Source organism: Ranitomeya imitator, chromosome 10, assembly GCF_032444005.1.
Source record: "Ranitomeya imitator isolate aRanImi1 chromosome 10, aRanImi1.pri, whole genome shotgun sequence".
Lineage (NCBI taxonomy): Eukaryota > Metazoa > Chordata > Amphibia > Anura > Dendrobatidae > Ranitomeya > Ranitomeya imitator.
This window is the reverse complement of record NC_091291.1, coordinates 129,482,854-129,509,986: the sequence shown is the minus strand read 5'-3', so window position 1 is coordinate 129,509,986 and position 27,133 is coordinate 129,482,854. Positions and strand designations below refer to the sequence as shown.

At 44.5% G+C, this 27,133-nt stretch overlaps 1 protein-coding gene across 2 annotated transcripts in view; it reads left to right on the top strand.

Annotated features, from left to right (window-relative positions):
- The first annotated feature begins 7,697 nt into the window (after window positions 1–7,697).
- The window catches only part of RERE (arginine-glutamic acid dipeptide repeats), a 342,283-nt gene continuing 322,847 nt past the window's right edge, over window positions 7,698–27,133 (top strand). For both annotated transcript variants that reach the window (XM_069741281.1, XM_069741280.1), the window contains exon 1: window positions 7,698–7,965. The gene's annotated coding sequence lies outside the window, so the exon portion shown is untranslated. The remainder of the gene's footprint in view (window positions 7,966–27,133) is intronic.

Sequence of the window (27,133 nt, the reverse complement as noted above, 5' to 3'; positions counted from 1 at the left end):
GAAGAAGAGGATTTGAGGAAATGGCACACTATCGTGATACATATCTGACATCTATAGATTGACAAATGTTCCTATTCCTTTTTCCACTGAACCCACACATACCTAGTATGTTAAATACAACGAACATATGATGAAATGTAGCATAGCTAAAGATTAAAAATAGTAAACTACTTTAAGGGTATGTGCACACGTTGCGGATTTGGCTGTAGATCCACAGTGGATTTGACGCTGCGGATTCGCAGCAGTTTTCCATGCGGTTTACAGTACCATGTAAACATATGGAAAACCAAATCCGTTGTGCACATGCTGCGAAAAATACCGCGGTTTATTTTCCGCAGCGTGTCAATTCTTTGTGCAGATTCCGCAGCGTTTTACACCTATTCCATAATAGGAATTCACAGGTGTAAAAACGCACGTGAAAACCGCACAAGAACCAAGGTAAATCTGCAGGCAATCCGCAGGTAAAACGCAGGGCATTTTACCTGCGGATTTTTCAGAATTTGCGCAGAAAAATCCGCAACTTATGCACATACCCTTAGGAAGATATTATCCTGCGGGTTGCTGTTTTTCAATATCTATGGCCCCTAGCGGTCTCCTTTAACAAGGTTGATTGTCAAAAATAGAGGGGGACATCACGCCATTTTTAAAAAAATGCATGGGGACTCCTCGATTCTTGAGAACCAGCCTAGCTAACGTTGACAGCTGGGGGCTGCAGCCCACAGCTGTCAGTTTTGCCCGGCTGGTTATCAAAAATACAGGGAAACCCACGCCGGATTTTTCATTCATTTATTTATAGCACAGGCAGTGGCTGATGAACACTCCCATCAACTGCCGCTTGCTCTCACTGCTATTAGTCGCAGCAGGTGTAGGCTGGTGGGAGTAGTAGTCCCATTAGCCGCTGCCTGCTCTCGCTGTTATCAGTTGAATATAACTCTCAACCTTCTCCCCTGCTCACGCTGATGGCCGGCAGAGAAGGGGAGAATGATGAGGGTGGTCTTCAGCACCCGGCACAGGGCAACAGCACTAGCTGTACCACTGCTTCTCAGGCCCTGGTATGTGTGGTACTGATGCAGCACACGGTTGCCACACGTATGCCACAAGTATTACGCACGGACACACAGACCCTGATATCTCAGGCACTGTTTTTTTCCGGTACCGAAAATAGCTTAAAGAAGCTTACTCACCTTCAGCAATGTCTCCCGTCTCTGCAGGAAGCTGATAGTGATGGTAATAATGTACTGGCCTCTGTATCAGAGGTAGTGGTCGGACTGTTGAACAAAGGTTGTCAGCCATCAAGAAAATAGGGCACTTTTTCTGTGTTATTATTTTTTTACGTTAAAGTCTGTAGAGATTATTATGATTGCAATTATCATGTTTTTACAGTTTACAGAAATTGCTACAATAATCATTATGCCAATATTTTAAGATGCAGACATCTATCACCTTTTTATTTTGCTTTTCTAAGGCGTCTATAAATTGTGGCTGTCCATGATGTTTGGATAAGTTGTCCAGAAAAAGAAAAATAACCTGGAAACCAAAAAAAAAGTTGGCAACCCTGCCTTTGGCTTGCTCCTGACCTGCTTTTTGCACTATTCCCTGCTTTCATGACCACCTTCAAGACTTCTGTGTATGATCCGACTCCATCTCTAACCAAGTCTTGGTCTCCAGCTGTACACTGCCAGTGGGTTCCCACTCCAGGAACTGTGACCTGGGAATGTGGATCGTAAGTCCAGATCCCCATATGGGAGTTAAATGGTCTCCTAAGCTATGTTCACATGGTGTTTATTATGCTTTTTTTTTTTTAAAAACTGAGTTTTTCAAGCGGAAGCTGCTTCAGGAAAAGCCCAATTTATAGGAAAGTAAAAAAGAAAAACTTCTCATAAGAACAGAAAAGTGAATTTCCTATAGGAAGGGTAGGCATAGTTTGCCTACGGCTATGTTTACATAGAGGTTGATAAACCATACAAATTTTGTGCAGCAGAAACAACTTCAGGAACTTCAGTTTTTGGAGGACCTGTTTTTTACTGACTTTATGCACACAGTTATTTTCGGGATTTATTTTTGGAGAAGAAACTCCCAGAATCCTCCTCAGAAATGAAATTACTCCTCAAAAACTTGTAGGTTCTGCTCTGAAAACTCAGCAAAACAACTCCGTGTACACATAGCCATGTAAGTTCTTTTTTGAAGAGATTGTTTTCCTGAAGGATTTTGTTGCAGCCTTTCAATTGGACAATGCCTAGTTTTGTGTGGATTCCATCAGTAAATGCCTCAAAGGCCGGTTTCACACGTCAGTGGCTCCGGTACGTGTGGTGAGTTTCCTCACATACCGGAGACACTGACTCACGTAGACACATTAAAATAAATGTGTCTCTGCACATGTCAGCGTGTTTTCACAGACCGTGTGCCCGTGTGCAAAACACGGAGACATGTCAGTGTTCGTGGGAGCGCACGGATTACACGGACCCATTAAAGACAATGGGTCCGTGTAAACACGTACCGCACACGGATGCTGTCCGTGTGCCATCCGTGTGCTGTCCGTGTGCGTTTTTCCTGTCATAGGGTTAAAATTGTAAAAATTGTTGCAATACACGGACACACGTACAAGCACACGTACAGCACACAGACCCTAAAAACGTACTCACGGACATCACAAAGATCTCACACGGATGGCCTATGTGAGTACACGGACACGGATAACTCCAGTACCGTTTTCTCCGGTACCGGAATTATCTGGACCTGTGAGACTGGCCTAAGAAGTGACACTTTTTTTTTCCCCCAAGCGTATTTCAAAAACACTCAAAAAATGGATTTCCTGTTGAAATGAATAAAAAGACTATCTAGGCATTTTCAAAGCATTTTTTTAGAAGGATTTTGAGCGGATGCGATCCAAATACTTCTCAAAAAAACTCAGTGTGAACATAACCTACCATTTGCTGTCCATTGAGCACATGGAAAGCACACTGACCAAATAAGCATAAATATTAGCGAAGAGAAGTGATTTAGGGTATGTGCACATGAGTCTTTTGCAGAGTCTTTTAGGTAAAGTTCACACTAGCGTTATGCTAGTGTGCGTCGGGTTAGCGTCGGGCGACGCAGCGGCGACGCACGCGTCATGCGCCCCTATATTTAACATGGGGGACGCATGCGTTTTTGTTTGTTGCGTTGTGCGACGCATGCGTCTTTTTTGCCGCAAGCGTCGGACCAAGAAAACGCAACAAGTTGCATTTTTCTTGCGTCCAATTTTCGGCAAAAAATGACGCATGCGTCGCAAAACGCAGCGTTTTTGCGTGCGTTTTGCCGCGTTTTTGCTTGCGTTGTGCGTTGCGTCGCCGACGCAGCGGCGCACAACGCTAGTGTGAACGTAGCCTTAGAGAATGTCAGCTTAAAAAAAAAAAGTCAGAAAAAATGTACAAAAAAAATGCTTGAAAAGCTATATTTGTTTTTTTTTTTTAAACCACTTTGCTGTTCATATGTTCAGTCTTCTGTGCATTTTTCTGCCTGTACAGGTTCTGAAAAACCTGGTGGATAACTAAAAAAGTGCATGTCACTTGTTTGAAGCATATGCTGATGGAAAATGCTCCAGACTATGTACTGTCCAATATGAAGGTTGCAAAAAAACTCTCCAAAAACTCTTGAAAACCTCTTCAAAACTGCTTTAAGAAACAAAAGTTTCTTTCAAAAAAACTTCCCAAAGAAGGATCATTTTCCTGAAGCGGTTTCCATTAGAAAACTCAAAATTTGACCATCTACAAAAAAACCAAAAAAAACAAGGGGAGCGCTCTGCACGATCGAACGTTTTCAGGCTGGATAGACTCTGACCTGAGTGTTCCTCCATAAATTGTAACATATATTCTGCTGCCAGGATCTGTAATACAAGAATGAGGAATCTGAAATGCTTGCAGCTCTGAAGGTTATTTCTGGAACGCTCCCACTTGTCAAAGGAGTGATTTTTATAAATATTGTTATAGAATAGGAAATTACTCACTTCTCATATTCCTAATAATACATCGCAGAGTCATAAGTAGTGATAAAGTAATGCGAGCTAAGGCAGATCCAAGAAAAAGCTTGTACATGGGCAAACCACAAGATTGCTCAGCTTTAGGGAGTGTTCACACTGAGTCTTTTTGTTGAATTTTTCAAGTTTTTGGCCATACTGTTGATTTATGCAACGTTTGATGCAAGTTCAGATCCCATTTAACCTATGGGGCATGAGTAAAAAGAACCATAGCATAGAACGTACTTATATATTCACTTTTTTTTTTTTTTTTTTTACAAAAGTAGTGTGAATTTTGATAGGAAGAGTATCTGGAGTGTCCAATGAGTTGTATCAAATGAATTATTTACTGCGCACTATTTTCATTTTCTAGCAAAATGATGTATCACGTGACAGTAATGATGAATGAGTTTAGTGAATGATTGTCAAGCAACTAAATCGGTGTTTGCGTAATATCGTCACAAAAGATGGATACGCTACGGAATTTCCGGAGTTTAGGTGGAAAAATCGCAAAGTTACCGTGTTAAGCAAATTTGATCCGATTTCTCTTTACCCATTGCAAATGAATGTCTGTGCAAAAAACGACAAATGGGGTGTATTATAATCGTGCAGTGTGTTCATTTAAAACCCCAATTTGTTGCCCACCGGCCGGGAGTACGTATAATCCATACATACCCCCGATCCTGACTCAGAAACTGGCGAATTCTCGCAGCGCACACTGGGGGGATTCATAAGTCTGCAGTCATACAGAGTGACTGCAGACTTAACGGTTTGGACCGGACAAGCCCTTTAAACATGGACGGCAGACTGATGCCATCCATGCGCAGTGTTTTTCACGGACCTATAGATTTGTATTGACCCTTGTCATCCGTGCTGCCGGTAAAAAGCAGACATATGAGTAGCCCCATAGGTTATAATGGATACGGGTGGGATCCGTGAACATAACGGATGTCACACTTACTGGAAACGCGGACGTGTGAAGGAGACCTAAGTAAAATAATACAAAAAAAAACCCAATACAATCACCTACGAAGTTTTGATGTATTTTGTTTGTGGGAGATGCAGTGACCAAAAAAGGGCAATTCTGGCATTTCAATTTTATCTCATTGGGTAAATAATTTTGTATTTTAATATATCAGGCTTTTACGGACGCAACAATTACCAAATATGCTTATTTTTAAATGGGGGGAAAAGGAGAGTGATTCAAATTTCAGTTTTTTTATTCTTTTAAATTTTTTTTTTTTTAACTTTTCGCTTTATTTTTTTGTCCTCCAAGAGGATACAAACCTTTGATTGTTTATTCTATATGATACCATACTTCACACGTAGGTGGGATATCTGCTGATGTTTCCGCACCTGTTTTTGTAAATCCGCAGGTAAACCGCACTGCGGATTGCCTGCGGATTTACCCCGGTTTTTGTGCGGTTTCCATCTTCGGTTTTACACCTGCGGATTCCTATTATGGAGCAGGTGTAAACCGCAGCGGAATCCGCACAAAGAATTGACATGCTGCGGAATGTAACAAGCTGCATTTCCGATCTTTTTTTATGCAGCATGTGCACTGCGGATTTTTTCCATAGGTTTACATGGTACTGTAAACTCGTGGAAAACAGCTGCAGATCCGCAGCGTCACAAATCCACAACGTGTGCACATACGGTTTTTACCAGTAGAATCGGATACCTGGATTTATGCACTTACTCATTGCTTTCTAAAGGTGAAAAAACGCTGAAAGAGGCGACATGCTGCAGTTTGCAAAAAAAACGCAGCAGTTTTCCAAATTTCTGAAATCTCATAGCTTTTGCTGGTACTGAAAACTCAGCTTAAAATTTGCATTAAAAACACAGCAAAAAAATGCAACGTGTGAACATGGCCTTACAGTGTATGATGAAAATCAGTTTCCTACGCTGCCCTGCCTGTGCGTAGTCTTTATAGAAGCACCAAGATTGCGACAATCAGGGAACTCAGGAAGCCCCAATCGCGACCCATCGGCAAAACCCGGGATTGTTGGGGGATATTGACTGATAGGCTCCTATATGGACACCCCAGCAAGGTTGTGCCACCTTATTGATATTGTCAGAGACTGAGTGGGTGATCGGAGCAAGCTAGTTAGTGGCAGGTGTTGGCTGTAAACCCTGCCATGTGGTGAGTGGGTTTACTTAAATGCTTGTATTTCAGGCTAAAAAAAAAAAAAAATAAGATAAAAAATTGTAATTTGATTTAATTAAAAATGATGCACCATTTTGGATTTTACAGGCTCTTTGTTTCCTGCACATTTGACTTTGATGTGATCATAAATCAGATTAGAAGAGCTCAGAAAAAGACAGATAAGGGTTACAAATTATCTGAAGGAACTCACTGCTGGATTCTCAGTTAACTCATTCTGCAGCCAGCAATAGAAAATATAACCCAGAGGCTATAGAAGACAAACGGTGCCAAAATTTTTAATGAAACCCAATTGCAAAAATGATTTTTAGGCCGGGCTGACACTTACGAGGGCAATGCGAGAAACTCGCATCAATCCCCGTAACTGGAGAGCGGAGCATGCGGCTGTGTGTATTTCTACGCAGTTGAACACTCCGGTCCCGAGTGCTGATTATCGGGGCGCGAGTTTCTCACATTGCATTCGCAAATGTGACCGCGGCCTTAGGCGCAAAATACCTGCATTTAGGCAAGGAGTAAAAAATTGTCCTCAAACACGGACAACCGCAAACCTGTTATATCTCCTGACCTGTCTGTTTTGCTAAATACAAGTATTCCCTCCCCCCTCAAACAAAACCGACCTTTCGTAGATTGTTGCTTTGTGCCGTTCCTCTGGGAAATGTAACAAATTGACAACTGGGCGTTACCAGTGGGATGTGTCTCATGTTGGCCAATCAGCTTGGCGTAGACACGCCCCTTTGACACAGGGAGAAGGGTAACACCCATTTAGCAATTTATTCATACATTTCCAGGAGGAGTAACAGAGGGACTGCACGCTGCAGTCAGGCAAGCCCCCTATAATGGCGGAAACACCCGACTGCATTAGTTTTCCATGAAGACGACGTCTGAGCGCTTCGTATAACGGCGCAGACACCGACTTACAGACACGGTTACGTTTTTTTTTTCATCCCGGCTATTACAATGGTGCGAAAATCCGCAGTGAAGTTCTCTGCTGGCTGTCGGTGAATGGAAACCCGTCCCCGGTCGTGCGCTGCTCACATAAGCGTATGGCTACTAACTATGGGCAGTAAATAAGTGAGCTGTGCGTTGTCAGGGGTCTTTTTTTATTAATTATTATTACAGATATCACCACAAAAACTACTTCAATCCCATTTCTCAAATCCCAACGTCATTAATTCAGTGGTTCTAAGCCTGAGGTAAAATGAAAACTGTTGTCATTCACACCACAATGTGGGAATAATAAAAAAAAAAACGAAAAAACAAACTCTTTCCATGTGAGGGAAAAAAACCCCCCACAATAGAACTACAACTCCCGGCAGGCATAGCGCGGTGACGTTACAAAAAGGCCCCGGATGTCGCTCTCTCGTCGCCCTTGCTTTGCTTTTTTTTTTTTTTTTTCAATCACTTTATTAGGCTTTGTTATTGGACAACGTCGCCTTCGACGCTAGTGATGGGCGTGGTTTAACACGCGCATTAACCAATGAGGCGGCGCTTTGCTCAAAGTAGGCGGGGTTAGAGGCGGTTGCTGCGAGAGGAGGAGTCAGTTGGTGGAGAGTCACACACAGAGTCAGTCCCAGGCACCGGGAGAAGCCGGCCCTCTCCATCCATCACTACCCTGGTGGCTATGTCCACTGTGATACCGCTGTAGGCCGCAGGATACTAAACTCCAGGGGGAGCCTCTTCCGACACAAGCCCGCGGTACCGCACACTGCCCTGGCAGAGCCGAGCCAGGCCGCTCCTCTGCGCCTCCTCCCTTCTTCTCTGCGGGGTCCACACAAACCTTTATTGATGGTGTAGAGCATCTGGGAAGGTAAGTGTCTGGCGCCCCCTTCCGGTGAGGGAGTGAATGTGAAGGGTTGACCCTGCGGTGCTGACACCTAGTGGCCGGAGCTGGTATTACAACAGCAGCTCCTGTCTGGCTGGGGGAGGCTGCTTTCTGTGGATGTGTTTAATGCTCATTATTCCCCATTGTCCTCCTACCCTGCAGCCTACAAACAACTTTATGTATAAAGATGTGTGCACACATGTGATCGGTGCAATTTTTGGGTTCGTGGATTGTTTGTAAATTTCCAACCTTGGGAGTCAAAATTAGCAAAATCTAATAATTTTGCAGCCAAATCTGCAAGTTTACAAAAAAAGCACTCAAAAGTTCATATATAATAATAATAATAATAATAATAATAATAATAAAAAAAAAAAAAACACACTTATGCCCTGTGTGGGAATGCTAGCCTGGCCCTTCGCTGACCCTCTGCATGGCAGGCTTCAGATGATGACATCACGGGACCACTGCAGCCAGTCGCGAGCTGCAACAGTCACGTGATGAGATACCGCTGCCATAGGAGGCAAGTATACAGCGGCTTAGGCTGACTTCCTGCCCCCCCTGGGTGTTATCCTGCCTGTTCAGGGGCTTGTGGATGTTGCCCCAGGTACAGATTTATCCCCTTGCGCTCAGCGGTGTGAGATGATCCGCCTAGAAAATAAAGAATAAATAGAAATGTTACCCTGTCGGGTTTGGTTTACGTCGTATGTTTCTCTAGGAGTCCTGAACGTCAGTACGACTATTGACTCCTGGGTAGCGGTGATAGTCCGAGGCCTCCATTGCTCCTCCTGGTTCTGTGTTTCGTACATGTCTTTTTTGGGGGAATAAGGAGAGTTGTTGTTGGCTGTGGGGTTTCACCTTTGCTCGGTGGCACAGGATCTTGTTCCCATTGAGATTCGTCGTACGTTGGTTGCGGCCGGAGCAGTTGGCGACTTTGCAGCTTTCATGAGATTCCAGTGGCGGCCCTCGATAATCAAGCGGAGAAGTGATACTTTTCGTGGATTCTTGAGTATTATGATTTCATGTGGCCGTATAGGTAAAACACTGATTGCTATGGGCAATTTTTCAACGTAAGTTTTTGTTTTTCATGTAACTTTGGCACTTGATGATGATATGAGACAAGCTTTAGGCTATGTGCACACGTTGCGGATTAGCCTCAGGAATTTTTTTGTGCGGATTCTGCATCTCTTGGCAGAAAACGCCGGTGCGGATCTCTATAATGGAATGGTTTCAAAAACGCTGCAGACCCGCACAAAAGAAATGACATGCTACTTCTTTTATTCCGCAGCGTTTCTGCACCATCAGCACAGCATTTTTTTTTTCTCATTGATTTACATTGTACTGTAAATCACTTGCGGATCTGCAGCGTTTCTGCACCGCAAAAACCGCTGCGGATCCACAGGAAATCCGCAACGTGTTTACACATACCCTTAGTCCTATGTGATGGCAGCTCTGCTCAGTTATTGTTGCGGTGGGACTTGCTTTTAACTTTCAAATCACCACTTTTATAACTTGTGGGAAAAAGAATGGACAATTTGTAGTAATAAAAAAAAAAAAATTGTATAATTGTTCTTATTTCTTTCTTATCCATTTTTAAAAACTGAAGGAGTCAGGCTGGGTGCCCACAATCTGGAACGACGCTACGCATCTTCACAATCGCTGGCGTTTCCACATGTGATCACTGGACCGTGCGGATTCACCTCGTCCAATACGTTGTACGGGTGACATTTCTCTTGTGGAGACTCTTGTGGATTGACATGCTGCAGTCTGGAAAGATGCTCCGCATGTCCGTCTCTGCAGGTAATCCGCGGATCTCTCTGGTCGAATAGTGAGAGCACGGTGGCGCAGTGGTTAGCACAGCAGCCTTGCAGCGCTGGAGTCCTGGGCTCTAATCCCACCCTGGACAACATCTGCAAAGAGTTTGTATGTTCTCTCCGTGTTTGCGTGGGTTTCCTCCGGGTTCTCCGGTTTCCTCCCACTTTCCAAAGACATACTGATAGGGAATTTAGATTGTGAGCCCCATCGGGGACAACGATGATAATGTGTGCAAAACTGTAAAGCGCTGCGGAATATGTTAGCGCTATATAAAAATAAAGATTATTATTATTATTATTATTATTCTCAAATTCAGTCGGGGGGGGGGCAGGGAAACAAGTGCGTGCATAAGATTTATTATTATTTCTCACATCTCATAGCATATGCTGGAACTGTAAAACACACCTTTTCTGCAGGAAAAAAAGCTGCATGTGAACAGTGTCTTAAACTCTGTGGTCAACGTGCTGTTAGTTAATGGTTTTTGTTTTTTTTTTAATAATTTTTATTTGAAAGTTTTATTAAGTAAGTCAATCCACAATTTCAATGAAAGCGAATCGCGTCCTGCACGCAGATTGGACAAACAAAGCCGTTCATCGTAAATGTGCTGTCAGTTTTAAAAACCGCCAACGGATGGTGTGTGAATGTGCCCCTAACAGAGCCCAGATAGTGCCCGGCCCAAGCTTGTTTCTCAGGATTCATTACTCGCACCACTCCTCGCTCCTGGACAAACAGCAATGTAAATGAGCCGAGCCGCCCGTCCTTGTGTTTGCGCTGCTGTCGTGTCTCGTCGCACGAGATGTAAATATTTTCTTAGAATATTAATATTGACATTGTGTCGCATCAGTGAAAATACTGTTATATATAAATGTGCTCAGGATCGTGTCCTCGCACCGGCGCTGTCTGACTTGTAAGTTTTTGTAAAAATAAGTTACCGTAACTCCAATTTTCCCGGTGATATATTTAAAAGCTAAAGAAAAGTTTTATAGAATGTTTTTAAAATTTTTTGTTACTTTTTCCTCTTTTGCAATTTTGTAAACAATATTCTATTTAGGAGAGGACAATCCTCAGGAGTCCTTTCTTAAAACTTATGTAAGGGGCCTGTGATTTGGGCTTTTGCTTTTTGACAAGGTTGGTTTCACACGTCCCAGTATGGCCCCCCATGTGCAGATCGGCCGCGGGTCTCTTAACCCAAAGTAGACATCCTCATGTTTACCTGTAAGGTTGTTGATGTTGTGACCATACTTGGACCGCGAATGTTGGACATGTTTTAACTGGGCCTTTATCTGTGGTTCCGTTTTTTTCTTTTTTGTGCCTTTTGGTTGTAAAGTTTAGTCTGCACGGAGTCTTGCAACCTGATGTTGCACAGCCACTATATGGCGCTGCTAAAATCGTAACTAATAATGGTGGAAACTCGTCAGGACTCGTTAGTTACAATGTGGCAGTGGGCATCTTGTTGCTCCATCCTGGTCTTAATGGGATTAGTGCAAAGTTTGTAAGTGGTGCCCTAGATTATAGAGACTTACAAGACTCTTTTTAGCTGTCCCATAGATAATAAATGAGGGGGGATACTCATTATTGACCTTCGCTCCATTCACAGTGTTGTTTTTGGAATCTGTGGGGGTCATATCGGCATGGACAGGCGTACTATTCGTGCAGCTATACTGGGACCCAATATTTTAGGGGTCCCACTGTCCACTTAATAGCAACGTCCCCCTATCAATTACATTACAAGTAAGGGCATGAGCTAATAAATGTCTTTGGTTCATAATAACTGGTAGATTTTTGGAGGAGTAATTTGATAATCTTACTGGGGGCCCGTTGCACAGGGGTGATCTACTCTCTGTGCCCATCTCTGGATACGGATAGCTTCCATGGTTGGGGCAGCCCCCTTTAAACTCTCCAGTGTATATGTTGTGTGTCACAAAATTCCTTGACTGTAAAGTTGACAAACGCTGGATAACTTTGCAGCAATTTGTGCTGTTAATGCGCCACGGGTAACCCACATGCAGAGAACGATGAAGATTGGGAAGTCTGCATGCGTCAGGGTGTGTGCACACGCTGCGGATTACTCTGCAGATTTTTCCAGACTGATTTTGGTAAATCCGCAGGGAGACCGCACTGCGCATTTCCTGCGGAATTACCGTGGATTTACCGCGATTTTTTTTTTGGCAGATTTTGTGCGGATTCCACCTGCGGATTCCTATTATGGAGCAGGGGTAAACCGCTGCGGAATCCGCACAAAGAATTGACATGCTGCTTAATAAACAACGCTACGTTTCCGGCGCTTTTTTCCGCAGCATGTGCACTGTGGGTTTTGTTTTCCATAGGTTAACATGCTACTGTAAACGCATGGAAAACTGCTGCGAATTCGCAGCCGTCAATCCACTGTGGATCCGTAGCTAAATCCACAACGTGTGCACACAGCCTTAAGGGTATGTTCACACGTGGTGTGTTTTTGCTGCAGGAAAAAAAAAACCTGTTTGTTTTTTTTCTTCAGTGTATTTTTTTTATGCGATTACTTTTGTTTTTTCCCCCACCTTCATTATAATGTGTGAAAAATGCTGTAAGAACCTGAAAAATTTGACAACAGATGCATTTTATCCTGACTTCAAATTTATAATTTCCAACACGTCAGGACATAGGTCCAGTTCACGTGTAATGTCTGTATGGTGGGTATTCAGTGCCCACTGATTTACATGCTGCATAAAAAAAAAATAAAAATCTGCAGACATTAACATCAGCACCTTACGGACTTCGGGGACTTAAAATGTTTCCCCCCTACCCCCGGTTGCATCATGGAATGCGGGCTTGACAATAAAACTATGCTGGAATCTGTGGGGTGGTCCTGCGCGCTCTCTCGGCGTGGTCCTGCGCCCTCTGTCGGCGTGGTCCCGCGCGCCCTCTGTCGGCGTGGTCCCGCGCGCCCTCTGTCGGCGTGGTCCAGCGCGCCCTCTGTCGGCGTGGTCCCGCGCGCCCTCTGTCGTCGTGGTCCGGCGCGCCCTCTGTCGTCGTGGTCCGGCGCGCCCTCTGTCGTCGTGGTCCGGCGCGCCCTCTGTCGGCGTGGTCCCGAGCGCCCTCTGTCGTCGTGGTCCCGAGCGCCCTCTGTCGTCGTGGTCCGGCGCGCCCTCTGTCGGCGTGGTCCCGCGCGCCCTCTGTCGGCGTGGTCGTCCACAGAATCTGTCGCCGTTTGGACAGGTTCTGCACCTTCCGCACTGTACGAGCCGCTCTGTGTTACGTACATGCCGTCAGCCCAATATTTCTCCTACCACCTTATGTGTAGAACAATAGCACTGACTCGGAGGCTCCGCGGGTAATTACAAGTGTTTTTATTCAAAACGATGACAGCATGTATTAAAAGCAAATGTGAAAATGTCAGCCGTGATTGTGACGCAGGCCTGCGAGAACGTGTACCAGCCCGGCTCTTTTATAGATGGGCGGAGAAGAGGTCACTTGCAGGCCATGGATTTCCTGTTTTCTATATGTAGGGTGATGATAGGGGGGTGAGACCTGTGGATGACGGTCATTTTCTGTGTGCCCATGTGTATAGATGGCATTTTTACATTTCCTGGTGCATTTTATTTTTACGTATACTGTTGAGCCGTTACGCCTGTTTCCAACGTTCTGCAAACCTTACCTATATTTTCTGCATCATTTTGTGTCCTAGTTATGTCCACTTCCTATGTGATGCTGGTAACTTATTAAAGAGGTGGTCCACTACATATTTAAAAAAAATAAATAAAAAAGCAAGATATACTTTCCTACTGGATCCCTGCCACAATGTGTGTGCAGGAAATTTCTGAAATCTCATAGCTTTTGCTGGTACTGTTAAAACACTGCTTAACATTTGCATTAAAAAGCAGGAAAAATGCAACATGTGAACATAGAATAACGTTGGATTTTGGAGGATTTTGGAAGCGGTCTCATTGTATTGTTCTGACTGCTGGATCAGATTCCTGTTCTTGGCCTCACATAGACCTCATTTCTCCAGTTCGGATACAGTTGTGGGAGAATCACCACGGAATCTAGATTGATACATTGTAGCAAACCCTCAGAACACTACACTTTAGTCATGTTTAAGGATGGGTTCACACACAGCGTTTTTCTTTTTTAATTTTCATACAAAACCTGTTCTTGTTAGGGTATGTTTCCATGGTCAGGAATGCCTCAGTATTTGCTCAGGATTTGACACAGGTGAAATCTGAATCTGAGGTCACTCTCAGGTCACCTGCGTTTTTGATTCGTTTTTTTACATGCGTTTTTGAGATGTATTTTCATTGCAGGTGTTTTTTTTTTTTGTCACTTGAAATAAGCTACGGTAATTGAAAATTGGCTTCTGGGAAGGAAAAAGAGGAAAAAGAAAAAAAGTGATTTCCTGTTTGCAGGGTATGTTCCCACGGTCAGTAAACGCTACGGGTTGGAGGCTGCGTACATCCGCAGCGTCAAACCGGCAGCGTTTACTGACTGTAGAAGCATATACCTTAATTAGATGCGGTAAAACAGCATTATCTTCCTAGTCACATGTGCGGGAACGCAGCTTCGCATGTGTGTGCGAATTTAAATAATGGTGAATCTTTTGACACATCCGGACATACACAACACAGGAAGTGGAGAAAAGCACAGAGGCCCCCTCTTTAATATATAAATACTAATTTAAAAAAAAAAATAGCGTGGGGTCCCCGTATATTTGTTAACCAGCCACAGTAAAGCAGACTACTGGAGCTGGTATGGCTGGTAAGGATCCAGTATCCCTGAACCTTACCAGCCTGATAATATGTGGCCGCAGCGGTCTGTTTACCTTGAATGGCTAGCAAAAATAGTGGGATCCCCTCCAAAAAAGATGGCGTGGGGGTCCCCCTATTTTTGTTAACCAGCCAAGGAAAAAGCAGACCGTTGCGGCCTTGTATTCTCAGGCTGGTGAGTTCCATGGATTTTGGCCCTCACCAGCCTAAAAATAGCAGCCCGCAGCCGCCCCACAGTTGGTGCATCCAAAGATGCGCCAATTGTGGTACTTTACCCGGCTCTTCCCACTTGCCCTGTAATGGTGGCAAGTGGGGTTGACATCACCTTTGTATTGTCTGGTGTCAAGCTCACGGATTAGTAATGGAGAGGCGTTTATAAGACACCCATCCATTACTAATCCTATAGTTGTATGGTAAATAAAGACAAGGCCAGAATAAAATCCTTTAAAAATTTTAATTAACCATACTTATTGCATCGCCTAATCCCTGACGCCCTCCATCTCCTGCAAAAAAAAAAAAATAAAAAAAATAAACCAACACAAATACTCCCTGTCCGACGTAGTCCAATTACCGAATGTCCCACAACGAGTCCAGCTCTGCTACATTTGGATGCATTTGGCTGAACAGTGGCAATATGTCACCGTCCAGCCTGACATCCAGACGCAGCAGAGCTTGTAGTGCAATGCAGTTCTCATGATCAGCTGACCGTGAGAACTTTGCTAGTGACTGGAGATAACCCCAGCGGTCAGGTGCACGGCAGTTCTCAGTCAGCTGATCTCATCGCGAGAACTGCAGTGGACGCCAACTTCCGGCTGAAACAAGGTAAGACATTATTTATATTAGTTCACGTGTGTAGTAAGTGGTGTTTCCGCACTTAATATGCATGTGACTATAAAGACGATGCAGTTTTACCGCATCTAATGATAGTCTATGGGAAATTTTATTTAAACGATAGCAAAAGGGTTCATGGCTGGAGTAGATTTTTGCTGCATGGCTGACATAAGGCGATGTGCGCCTACAAGTGAATTTGGCACATCTTTACAACAACGGACTTGAATTAAATCCTTGTTTAAAAAGAGATTGTGGGACTTGGATCACAAACAATATTGGGTTATAGTTGCATGTTTTTATTTGTTGCTTCAATCGCTCTAAAACTATAATATTTTTGCTGTGTTTTTGGGAAAAGAATAACCTTAAAACCCAAGAAAAAAAAACAAATCGCGTATATGCCCAACAGTAAGGGTATGTTCACACGTTGCGGATTCCATTGCGGATTTTTCCGCCTGGATTCTGCAGGTAAAACACCCAGCAGATTCCCTGTGGAATTCACCTGCGGATTCAGATTATGGAACAGGTGTAAAACGCTGCAGATTCCGCACAAAGAATTGACATGCTGCGGAAAATAAACCGCAGCGTTTCTGCGTGGAATTTTCCGCAGCATGGGCACTGCAGATTTGGTTTTCTATAGGTTTACATGGTACTGAACACCGCATGGAAAACTGCTGCGGATCCTCAGCCAAATCCGCAACGTGTGCACATGCACAAACAGTGCATGTAAATAGCCTTGGGTACTTAGTTTTTATTAGTTAAATTAGTTTATTAGTTAAATTACAAAAAAAAAAAAAAAAAAAAAAAAGCATAACAACTATCCCTCCGCAACGAGCTGTACCCATCGGGATGGTCCTAGTCGGTCTAGTAATAAAACCTTATTGTACAGCGTCAGCCGACCCCAGTGTGAATAAGGGCAGAGCATCGGGATGTAACTTCATTTGTATAGGACCTCACCTCTTTGATTTAGAAAATACCTGGTTCCCCCATAAAAAAATAACATTTTCTTAAATCGTGTTGTTCCTTTATTCTTCCTGGAAGTTTATGACTAAATTGACAGCTGTAGGGGGTGTGTCCCTTCTCATTCCAACGCTGTCCAATCGGCAACCAGAATTGCTGTGTAAGGACACGCCTCTTTGACAACGTTACCACCCAGTTGTCAGTTCATTTATTTCTAGGAGGAATAACAGAGGAGCGGCACCATGCAGATTTGTAGCAACAGATGCTCCAGAATTATATTCTGTAGAACATACTAGACAGACTTGTCAGGGGCGTCTTACGATGCCGCCGTTGGGATCTCACCCCTCCGCTTGCTACATGTAGCATCTTGTGTGGTAGTTTCATAAGAAACAAGATGCATGTTAGTTTTCTTTGTCCTTTGCTGTTTACACCTCCAGGTTTTCCCATCTTTGTATTGTACGTCTTTCCCATTGATTTTCCTCTCTTGCTCGGTTTGACTCATTGAGTATGTCGGGGGGTAGGATTAAATCCACACGGGGGCCGGCTTGGGCCTGCAGGCAATCAGTTGACAGCTATGCTTTAAATCAACGCTGATGGATTTCAATATGTGAATTCAGATGAAGCCTATCTGCTGCCTTCAGATTACTGCCGACTCCTCCGTGAAGGATAAAACCGGCCAAGTCGTAAGATTCTCCGCACTGATCACATTAAACAAAGCCACCTTCGTGTCTGGTGCAACCCGGCCATTTTGTCAGGTTGTTACCAATATTAATCAGAGCCGATGATCTTCCTGAGTTTGCACTGCCAATACTATTGGGAAGCTAGGGAGACCCGGACGGACGAGACCTCGGTTCCTTGGGCGTGTGTGCATGTGCGGGGAGAGTCGGGTAAGCCACTGTTGTGCCTCCGCCGGTGGCCTGTCAGCCCCTGAGAACAGAAAATTGGCCATTGATATTATAACATGCCCCATCCCTTTTTTTGTGTGCATAAGACGGTCCTGACAATCGGGGGCACAGACAACTGCGCATGCGCCAGCGTGGAAACCCGTGCATGTGCAATGCTGTGTCCCGGGGGCAGTACAGTCAATGCCATGGGTAGAAAGACGCATGGTTTGCTGCAGAGAGGCGGAACACCCCAACAGTCCTGAAAACGATGGGGGGCCACAGTGCGGACTCAGCGTCACAGCCCCTTAACTGTCTTCCCTGCCCATCAGCGCCCCGGCCACCCCTTGTTTAGCATGGTGCAGCACAGCTTTATGAAGTGCCATGTGCCAATCATGGCTGATTTCCAGTCGACCCACACAAGTCTATGGGTTCTTGAAGAAAAAAAAAATCGGACCGCACTTGGACGACGATTTTCATAGACCGTCACGTAGAAGATGGTAGAACTTTTTATTTTTTTCTCCATGTATGAGAAAAACTGATGACTCTCAGACTAAACTCTGAGCAAAGTCTGATGAAGATACATTTTTCTCGTACGTGATGTCTGAACGAAGCCATAACGCGCTGCAGTCAGAGGTCATAGAGGGCATAGACGCTCTCGGCCGAGCAGAGTCCGGTTTGCCATACTGAAATAAATCTTCTGTGATGTCTTTTGTAAGGACACCTCCTCCTTAAATTCAATCTCTGTTAATCAATAGAGACTTTAAAGAGCAGGTTGGAAAACGTTGTAATGGAAAATTAATGGTTCCATTGTTTGATCTGTGAGATTAGCTAAATACCGCTCTGACGGACACAATACAACTCAGTGAGAACGAACAAAAAAATTTAGTAAAACCAATGAAATGAGCCGGAACATACGTTGGTATAAATGCAATGTGTAGGAGCACGTTCACACTGTGGCCATTTAAAAGACAAAACCCAAGATAAAAACCAAATGAGCAAATACCCTGTTCTCATATTGTTATGGTCCTGTCTCTGGTTTTTAATCCTCCCCTTGTGTCAGCCGACCCCAGTATAGGTAAGGGCAGAGCAGGACCGTGCTCCTACACATTGCACTTATACCACCTTATGCTCCGGCTCATTTCTTTGGTTTTTCTGTAGTTTCTTGCACTTTGTAGAAACAGGGGTGCGGCTACTCTTTGAGCTGGCTTTTTGTCTACATAGGTTCCAATGGGCAGGTGTCTGAACTGTCGGGGGCCCGGTCCTGCTCTGCCCCATCTATACTGAGGTTGTCTGATATATAAGGTTTTAGTTCTAGAGAAAAGACCATCCTGATTGGGTACACCTTGTCGCGGTGGGATGGCTTTTATGCTTTTTTTGATCAAAATAGTGTTAGTGAAGTATCCTTACATAGTGATTATTGTCCTACCAAATCCGAACAGAAGCCTTGATAACTGTTTCTATGTCTTGTAATGACCGGAGACAGAAATATGACTATCCAGTGATTGTCTGCAGCGGTCACATCCTGTAGTACTGCCAATCCTGAGGCACAAGGCAAGCACGGCTCATTTTCTTATTTTTATGCAGAGGATGCCGATTAATAATAAGCGTTGAAGTGTCTCTGCCTTTTTAACTGGTTCGAACTAGACCCTGCTCTTCCAGTTATTGATTTTCAGTATCGACGTCCTGTATCTGACTGCCATGTTTATAGTTTAGAGCGTCGCTTTCCTCATTCCTCACGTCATCATTATCTGAAGGTAATAGGTTTGCTTATTCACTTGCCAATGTATTTTTTACATGTCATCATGCTTTGGTTTTTTAGTTCCCAATCCTCACTGAACTATCAACTTCTATTCATACACATTTATATTGAACAGTAGGAACAGATATGAGACAAGCTATGGGAATGGAAGTACTGTGTGTGTGTGTTTGTGTGTGTGTGTGTGTGTGTGTGTGTAATGCATATATATTTATTTTTTGTTAATTTTCTGGTCACTCTACTTTGTCAACTTGATTTCACTTGTTAGATCATAATTATCTTACCTTACCCTTGAAAATTTCACCAAAGTTTTCTTTTTGTCAATGTCTGCATATCTGAGGGTCTCTGTGGCAGCTGATAGTCTCCAATGGATTACAGGAAGTTGGGGAGGGTCTTTGATTTCGTACAGGAAGTTGGGGAGGGTCTTTGGTTTCGTACAGGAAGTGCAGGAGGGTCTTTGGTTTCGTACAGGAAGTGCAGGAGGGTCTTTGGGTCCGTACAGGAAGCGCGGGCAGATGTTTGAATTTGTACAAGAAGTTATGGATGGTCTTTGGTTTTGTACAGGAAATGTGGGTGGGTCTTTGATTTTCCACAGGAAACGGGTGTCTTTTTGATTTTGTACTGGAAGCGCGGGCGGGAGTTTGAATTTGTACAGGAAGTTGGGGAGGATCTTCTGTTTTGTACAGGAAGTGCGTGCAGGTCTTTGGGTCCGTACAGGAAGCTTGACGGGTCTTTGGTTTTGTACAGGAAGCACGGACGGGTCTTTGGTTTTGTACAGGAAGCGCGGGCCGCTCGTTGAGTCCATATAGGAAGCGCGTGCCGCTCGTTGGCTCCGTCCAGGAAGCGCGGGCCGCTCGTTGGCTCCGTCCAGGAAGCGCGGGCCGCTCGTTGGCTCCGTCCAGGAAGCGCGGGCCGCTCGTTGGCTCCGTCCAGGAAGCGCGGGCCGCTCGTTGGCTCCGTCCAGGAAGCGCGGGCCGCTCGTTGGCTCCGTCCAGGAAGCGCGGGCCGCTCGTTGGCTCCGTCCAGGAAGCGCGGGCCGCTCGTTGGCTCCGTCCAGGAAGCGCGGGCCGCTCGTTGGCTCCGTCCAGGAAGCGCGGGCCGCTCGTTGGCTCCGTCCAGGAAGCGCGGGCCGCTCGTTGGCTCCGTCCAGGAAGCGCGGGCCGCTCGTTGGCTCCGTCCAGGAAGCGCGGGCCGCTCGTTGGCTTTTTGCTTCTGTTCTCCTGTCTGTCTGCATAGAAACATAGCAGAGGCAGTTTTCGGTTCAGAGTAGGCAAAACATTAGACGATTGAGGTGCAGTGCATGCTGGAAGGAAAGCTCATGCACCCATTGTGCTGGCAGAACTCTAGTGAAAAGAAAGCCCCCCACCCCCCACGCCAGAATAATCGATCCCGGGTTATAAAGAGTCATTGAACATAGACTGGTTTTCGTGGTGATGTGTAATGTTGAAAGTGTTGAAAGTGTCGAATGTCAGGGAAGACAGAAGAGTCTAGTGATGAGATGTAGACGGTCCTGAGGACAGACAGGCTTGGCTTCTAACGTAGTGGATGTACATATAGTTTTTCCTCGATAATCTTTGTCCGCTCGTCTCCGTGCTGAGTGACGGAAGGGTGAGGATGATGAGGAATCCATAGATGGTGCAGGTTTTGTTCTCGCCAGGCTTGGCTGGATGTAGAGTTGGTGTTTATGGTGCTGGGCTGCAGAACTGGTTTATTATATTCTCCTAACTCCATGTTTATCTTGCTTTTATGACGACTTGTAAACGTCTTGGAGTTGTCTTTGACTATAATTTAGTCTGGGTTCAGCTCTGGGTAACGCGAGTGTTTATGGGGGAGGCAGACGTGTATATAAAGGCCATGGCGTTCGTTACGGGCCGGGGTCTTACAAGCTGCTTTTGCTGCTAATTTGTATCCAAATGTCATGAATGTATCCAAAGCATAGGAGACCTGTAAAGGCAGACAGACAGGTCTCTGCCCTGCTATGTATGCCTGCTAGCAATAATGAATGTTCAATCCACTGTTTGAGTCCAGTCTCCCGGCTTCACTCCTTCCCTCACCACAATGAATGACATTGGTATCACGTGAGTCATTCTTTTATTACATGGTGGCCACATCAAGGAAAATGGCTATCTGGGAATAGGTTTCCCTAGGAAAGTCAGCATATTGCTGGGAGAGGCTGCATTTCAAGGAGTTAATCCATAAAGAATAAATAATGTATGATCGCTGTTGGTCCAGGTCCGGATCCTGAGAATTGGGAGCACAAATTCCTTTTGTAGAGAGTGGTAATAAGCAAGCGACAGTGAGTAGTACAAGGACTGCACATGCTCGCTAAAGCTCCATTCACACAAGGGACTTTGAGACTGGCATTTCTGTCATTGGTGGGGTCATCTCCCTGGCATTTGTTTTTATGATCTATCTTGTTAATTGGTGATATGTTCCTTTAAAAGGAGGAGGTCATAAGAAAGTGACTTTTTTTAAACTTCCTGTTCTTTTCATGAAGAGTTTCCAGCTGAGGTAGGATTGCAATGACAGATACCGTAATTCCTCTATGCACTACTGATACTACATGATCCCCCCAATCAAAAGAGGTGATGGCACAGCTCGCCTCCTCCTCCTCCCTTCAGTGACATTTGTATACACATTAGACACTTAAAGGGGTTGTCCACTACTCGGCCAACTTTATCCGAATCCCTATCCCCCTTCCCCAGTCATAATACTAATAATCCCCTTAAGTGCCGGTGCAGTGTCAGCACTGGTCCTCCCACCATGTCTGCGATCCCTGCAGCCGATCAGCACTGACTTCCCTCACCCCTGCTGAGGATGTGAGCGCTGTCGCTGCCCTCTCACTTCTTTCCATGTCAATTATGTCCATAGGAGAGGAGAGTGAATCCAGCGCTGATTGGCCGCCGACATCCCCGGGAGACTACGGTAAGTGCCGACAACGCTGGAGTGCCATTATTTTACCGGGGGGTAAAATAGGGAGTCAGAAAGGGTTGCCCGAGTAATAGACAACCCCTTTAAGTGCAAACAACAGGGTGAGAGCCTGTTAATTGTGGCACGTGTTGTTTCCTGAAACGGGAAGTTTGAGTCTAAATATGCCCCAGTGGCCAGTGTGAATATTGCAAGATTTCTAATATCTATTTTTAATGAAGCAAATGATCTGCAATAAAAAGTGCCTCCCTCCAAAAAACAAATATATATATATATATTTGTGTGTTCAACACTAAACAATAGGTCATTTTGTGAATTTATCTTAGGAATTCGCCTTTTAAACTCCACTTATGTGTAATACCTATGTAGTCAACTGGAATTACATACTGCCCCTTGTGGCCAAATCATGAACTACAGCAATAAATCACAACAGAGATTCCAATTTGACCATATATTAGCAAATCGCATTTCTACATGTTGGGAAAAAGTTGGAGTAAAATTTCCTAACGGGAACGGGATTTATTTGCAGTCGCCCATAAATGCTGAGCGTCTTTACATTGCAGCGGTGGGAGCCCTGTGATTGCTATGAATGAGATTCCAGCTCTAGGTATGTCGCACTAGAAGAAGAAGAAGAAGAATGCAACTGGATCAAGATTCTGGATGCATATCTATAGCACAAAGGATAACCTTGCAAACAGCCGCGGGGATTACGCTGATTATTCTCCGTATGAATGCGAACACATTTGGCCATGTTGGATTTGGATTTCTTCTGTTTTTAATGCAGTTGCAGAGCTTTCTAAATAATATGCACTGGGCTCTGACAGTGCGAAGCAATCATTCTGCATTATCCAGTTGGCTCCGGTACTCTGGAAGGATGGAGGCTAATTAACCGTGTCAGGGCTTGCATCTGTAGCCGGCTTTGATTGAGATGGCAGCGCTCCTGTTCTACCTGATTCTGCTTCTGCCTTTCTTCTCCGCACACAAGAACACCCAGCTTTGCCAGAAATCCTTATCTTTCATGGGACTTATCGAGCACCAGTTAATTATGTTGCATGTAGTCTATCCGGGATAAAAGGATGCACGCAGGTAGAGGACGGTATTAACATGCACGTCGCTTCTCCCAAGGAAGAAAAAAAAAAAAAAACTTATTTTTTTTTAAGGCAATAACCAGGAGATTAATTGCATTTTTACATGCAGATTTTGACAGTCAGGAGTTATCTGTGTCGTGTCCGAAGGGCCGCGTGACCTTCAGTAAGGTGTGGTGGTGTATCAGTTACGCAAATATCACAGTGGGCAAATCCGTTTCCATTAAGGAGAAGTGTTATCTCTCAGCCGTTCCTTTATGGATGCTGCTAGATTTGTTAATGAGGTGCAATTCATTATTTAAGCAAAAAAGATTTGCCACGGTTGCTCGTCGGCATCCCTGATTAGCAGGGCAGATATGGCGTCATACCGGCGTGGCCGCTCGACCAGGGTCCCGCAAATTGCTCAACTTTCCAAGAGACTCCGCTTTAAAATGAAGAAAAATATGGCGCCTTTTTTTTCCCCAAAATTGTGCCACACCTGTCCATAGGTTGTGGCTGGTATTGTAGTTCAGCTCCGTTAAAATCAATGGGGCTCATTGGCAATAATAATAAAAAAATAAAATAAAAAATAAAAAAAATTTTGTTTTGTAGTCTGTAGCCATGGCAACATATGGATCTTCATTGGTTCCACATATATTTTGGAGTAACCACAGAATGCAATTGCAATAGTCTACGTAAGCCTGAGCCTACTTGTAATAGAATGACTGTTCAAACCAAGCACAGGCGCGCTCGGTGCATCATGGTGCGGCCAAACCGCTCAGTGCACCTTCCCTGCTACTTGATTACCATAATAATAATAATAATCTTTATTTTTATATAGCGCTAACATTCCGCAGCGCTTTACAGGTTACATACATTATCATCACTGTCCCCGTTGGGGCTCACAATCTAAATTCCCTATCAGTATGTCTTTGGAATGTGGGAGGAAACCGGAGTACCCGGAGGAAACCCACGCAACCACAGAGAGAACATACAAACTCCTTGCAGATGTCGTCCTTGGTGGGGCTTGAACCCAGGACTCCAGGGCTGCAGTGCTAACCACTGCGCCACCGTGCTGCCCACCATCATTCTCCATCCTTCTTTTGCTCCTGTATAACCAGTCAAGGAAGAAAAGAGCAGTGATTGGTGCAAAACAAACAGGAGTAAAAGTGCCCGGAGCAGCTCTGCTACGCCAACATTTTCTGATTGCTGGAATCGCAGGGCACTCCAGAGCCACTTTTTTTGGATTGACGGTGATAGTTTCTGTTGGGTCTTCCCTTCCCTCATTTTTTCATTCCCTTTTATTATCGGCTCCCGGTGACCGTGCTTGTCTGTAACGCTCGCTCCTCCAGATCGTTTTCAGTTATTTTTTTTTTGGGACTTGTCGCTTACAGCTGCCGACTTTCCTACCAGTGGAAAATGTGCACAAAACGAGGGCGAGAACCGGTTCCAAGATTTTTCGTCCGGCACCGCCGCGTTGTCCCGAAGGCGCTAACGATCTCGTTTATATGAACCGTTGCGGTTTTTATGGGAAGGACATCGCTGTCATTAACATGCTGGCCTGGAAATGAGGAGTTAATGGCGGGCGCTCCCGGTGCACTGTGTTTCTGCTCCTCTGTGGCGCTGTGCTAAATTGGGCCTGTTTTGGATTAGCTGGAATATATTGCAGCAGGAATAATGAATGCGGTGGATGGGCTTTCTGCCGTTATCAAAATCCATTAACACGTTTTTCTGCGCTTGAGCGCCTTTCATTGTTCATTTTTATGGTTCGTGCCGTCGCAGTTTTAAGGAATAATATCCACTTTGCTGATACAACTGTTTCTGAGCTCTCGCAACACAACGAAGATACTTCACCAGAAAACATTTGCTTTTTTTTTTTTGTGTACTTTGTGTCTGCTTTAACAGCTTTGTCTTTTGGAGATGCAACTAGAAATCTCTTTATGCAATGGAGTTCTGTCCAAACGGCCTCTTTTATTTAAAACGACGCCACTTTTGTCCGGTGGCTGTGACTGGTACTGCAGCTCATTTCCATTCATGATTTTTCAATACCAAGGCCGTAATGGTGGTGGTTCCCAGGGAAAAGAAATCTAAATTTGGATAACTGCAGCAATGATCGCTGTATTTTCCAAAGATTACCTACTTTCGAATAAAGCCTTTCCTCACCCCCCGACCTGCTACATCTGTTTCCTCTTTCCACTTGACAAGTCACTGTGATTGGCTGCAACTGGTCACATGTCTGTGTGTTGGGGTGTTCAGGCCGGCGCAGGATCGGAGTAATGGGAATAGCCGGGTTGAGTATCACTTTTTTGAAATGTCCCATTTTAATGCAAAATTTTTAGCTGTAGCAAATATATTCGTACATGCATTTATCTTTTTTTTTTTTCCATAACTTACTTTCCATACAGATTTCACTTTTAAAAGAGCTGATCCTTTATAAAAAAAAAAAAAAAAAATAACAAAAAACAACTAGCCAAAAGAAATGTATTGCCTACTCCATCTCTAAACCTTTGGTGGTCTGCGCCAGGGCTGAAAGTGGCGGCGTCTTGTCCATCAGTCACCTGATCTAGCAGCCAATCATTAGCCTCCGCTATCGCAGACATCCAGACCGTATTCCTATATAGTTTAGCTGCTACACTTTTTTTTCTGCTTCCTTTTGTCTACATGTTCTCTGATTTATTGCGTTTTGCTGCTTTTTTTTTTTTTTTTTTTATATTGCGTTTTTTTTTGGTGCAAATTTGAAGTTGTGTTTTTTTTGTTACTTTTTTTATGTTTATACAGGTACCAAAAACCTTTTGGTTCTGCACTTAAAACACAACTCGAGCAACCCGTAGAAGATTCTAGAAAACACATGCACAGTTCATCAGGCTCTTTAAACACGTGGCGGGCCGGGGTTTTCATTAAATTGCATCCACTTTCCTTTGACAGTTAAAGGCGTTATTCACATCTCTAGGACCCTTCCCAATATGTAGTAGGTGTAGTAATAATAATAATATAAAATACATCCAATTAGAGACGTGGTATAGTTTTTCTGATTTGCTATGTATCTTTCCTCATGTGCAGGCATTGCAGAACCTTAGGTATCCATGGCGACAACCAATGCTATAGTGACAGCTAGTTGCTAGAGGTTGTAACCATGGATACCTAAGGTTCTGCAATGCCTGCACATGAAGAGAGAAGAACTATACTACATTGTTAATTGGAGGTATTTTTTAATAATATGCAGCAGTAGATGTAGATGATATTGGGATGGGATCTTTGGGAATATCCCTTTATGGCTCATGCCGACCTCCATGCATAACGGTCTGAGATTGGGCCACTAATGCCCACACTGGGGCTCGGTCTCCCGTCTGTGGTTGTGACTGATGATCACGGAGGCCTACAGAGCGGGTTTCTGTGTCATGAGGTTTATTGGGGGGAGCACAGGACATTTTGTAGTACAAGGGTCTGATCTCGGGGGGTCCTCCGCTTCAGGACATAGTAATTTCTGACATATGACGCGTCCACAGAGGAGGAACGCTTACATGGAATATTTCCTTCTAGGGTTGAAGGTGCGACCAAAGCTGCAGTTCATCCAGAGCTCCCGGGGACTGAGTCATAGCAATTGCCAGCGCGGAGCAGCCGGCGTTGTCGCGTGGAGGTCCTGCTCCGAGCTTCTTGCGTCGGCTTTGAACTCTTCCCTGACATAAGCTTCAGCACGGCAGCTTTTCATGTAAGATAATTGCATTTTTTTTTTTTTTTTTTGCAGTTGACACTTGTGATTTATGCAGAGTGAATGTAATATTTATTAAAAAAAAAGATATTTCCGTGTGCGTCACTCCTTCTCCCAGACTTCCTGAGAGAATTCTTTGATGGTTGGCACTGGCTTCGGCGAGCCCTCCTCGGCAATGTCACGATGAGCTCATGGAGCCGACCTTTTCCTGTATTATATGACATCAATAAGCGTGTGCCACTATAGTCGCTGCGGAAAAACAAACAAATTCACATTTATGAAGACTGAATATCATGGGAGTGGTGTGCCTGCTAGAATGGAGTTTTCTGGTTTAGGGAAACCCCTCACCCCGAGGAGCAAAAAAAAACAATCAAAGCAATCTGTGCCTTACTCACCCTTCCTGGGTCCAGCTGTAAGACTCCGCCGCTGCTCCTGGTGTCTGTGATTGACGTCAGCGCTGCAGATAATAAGTG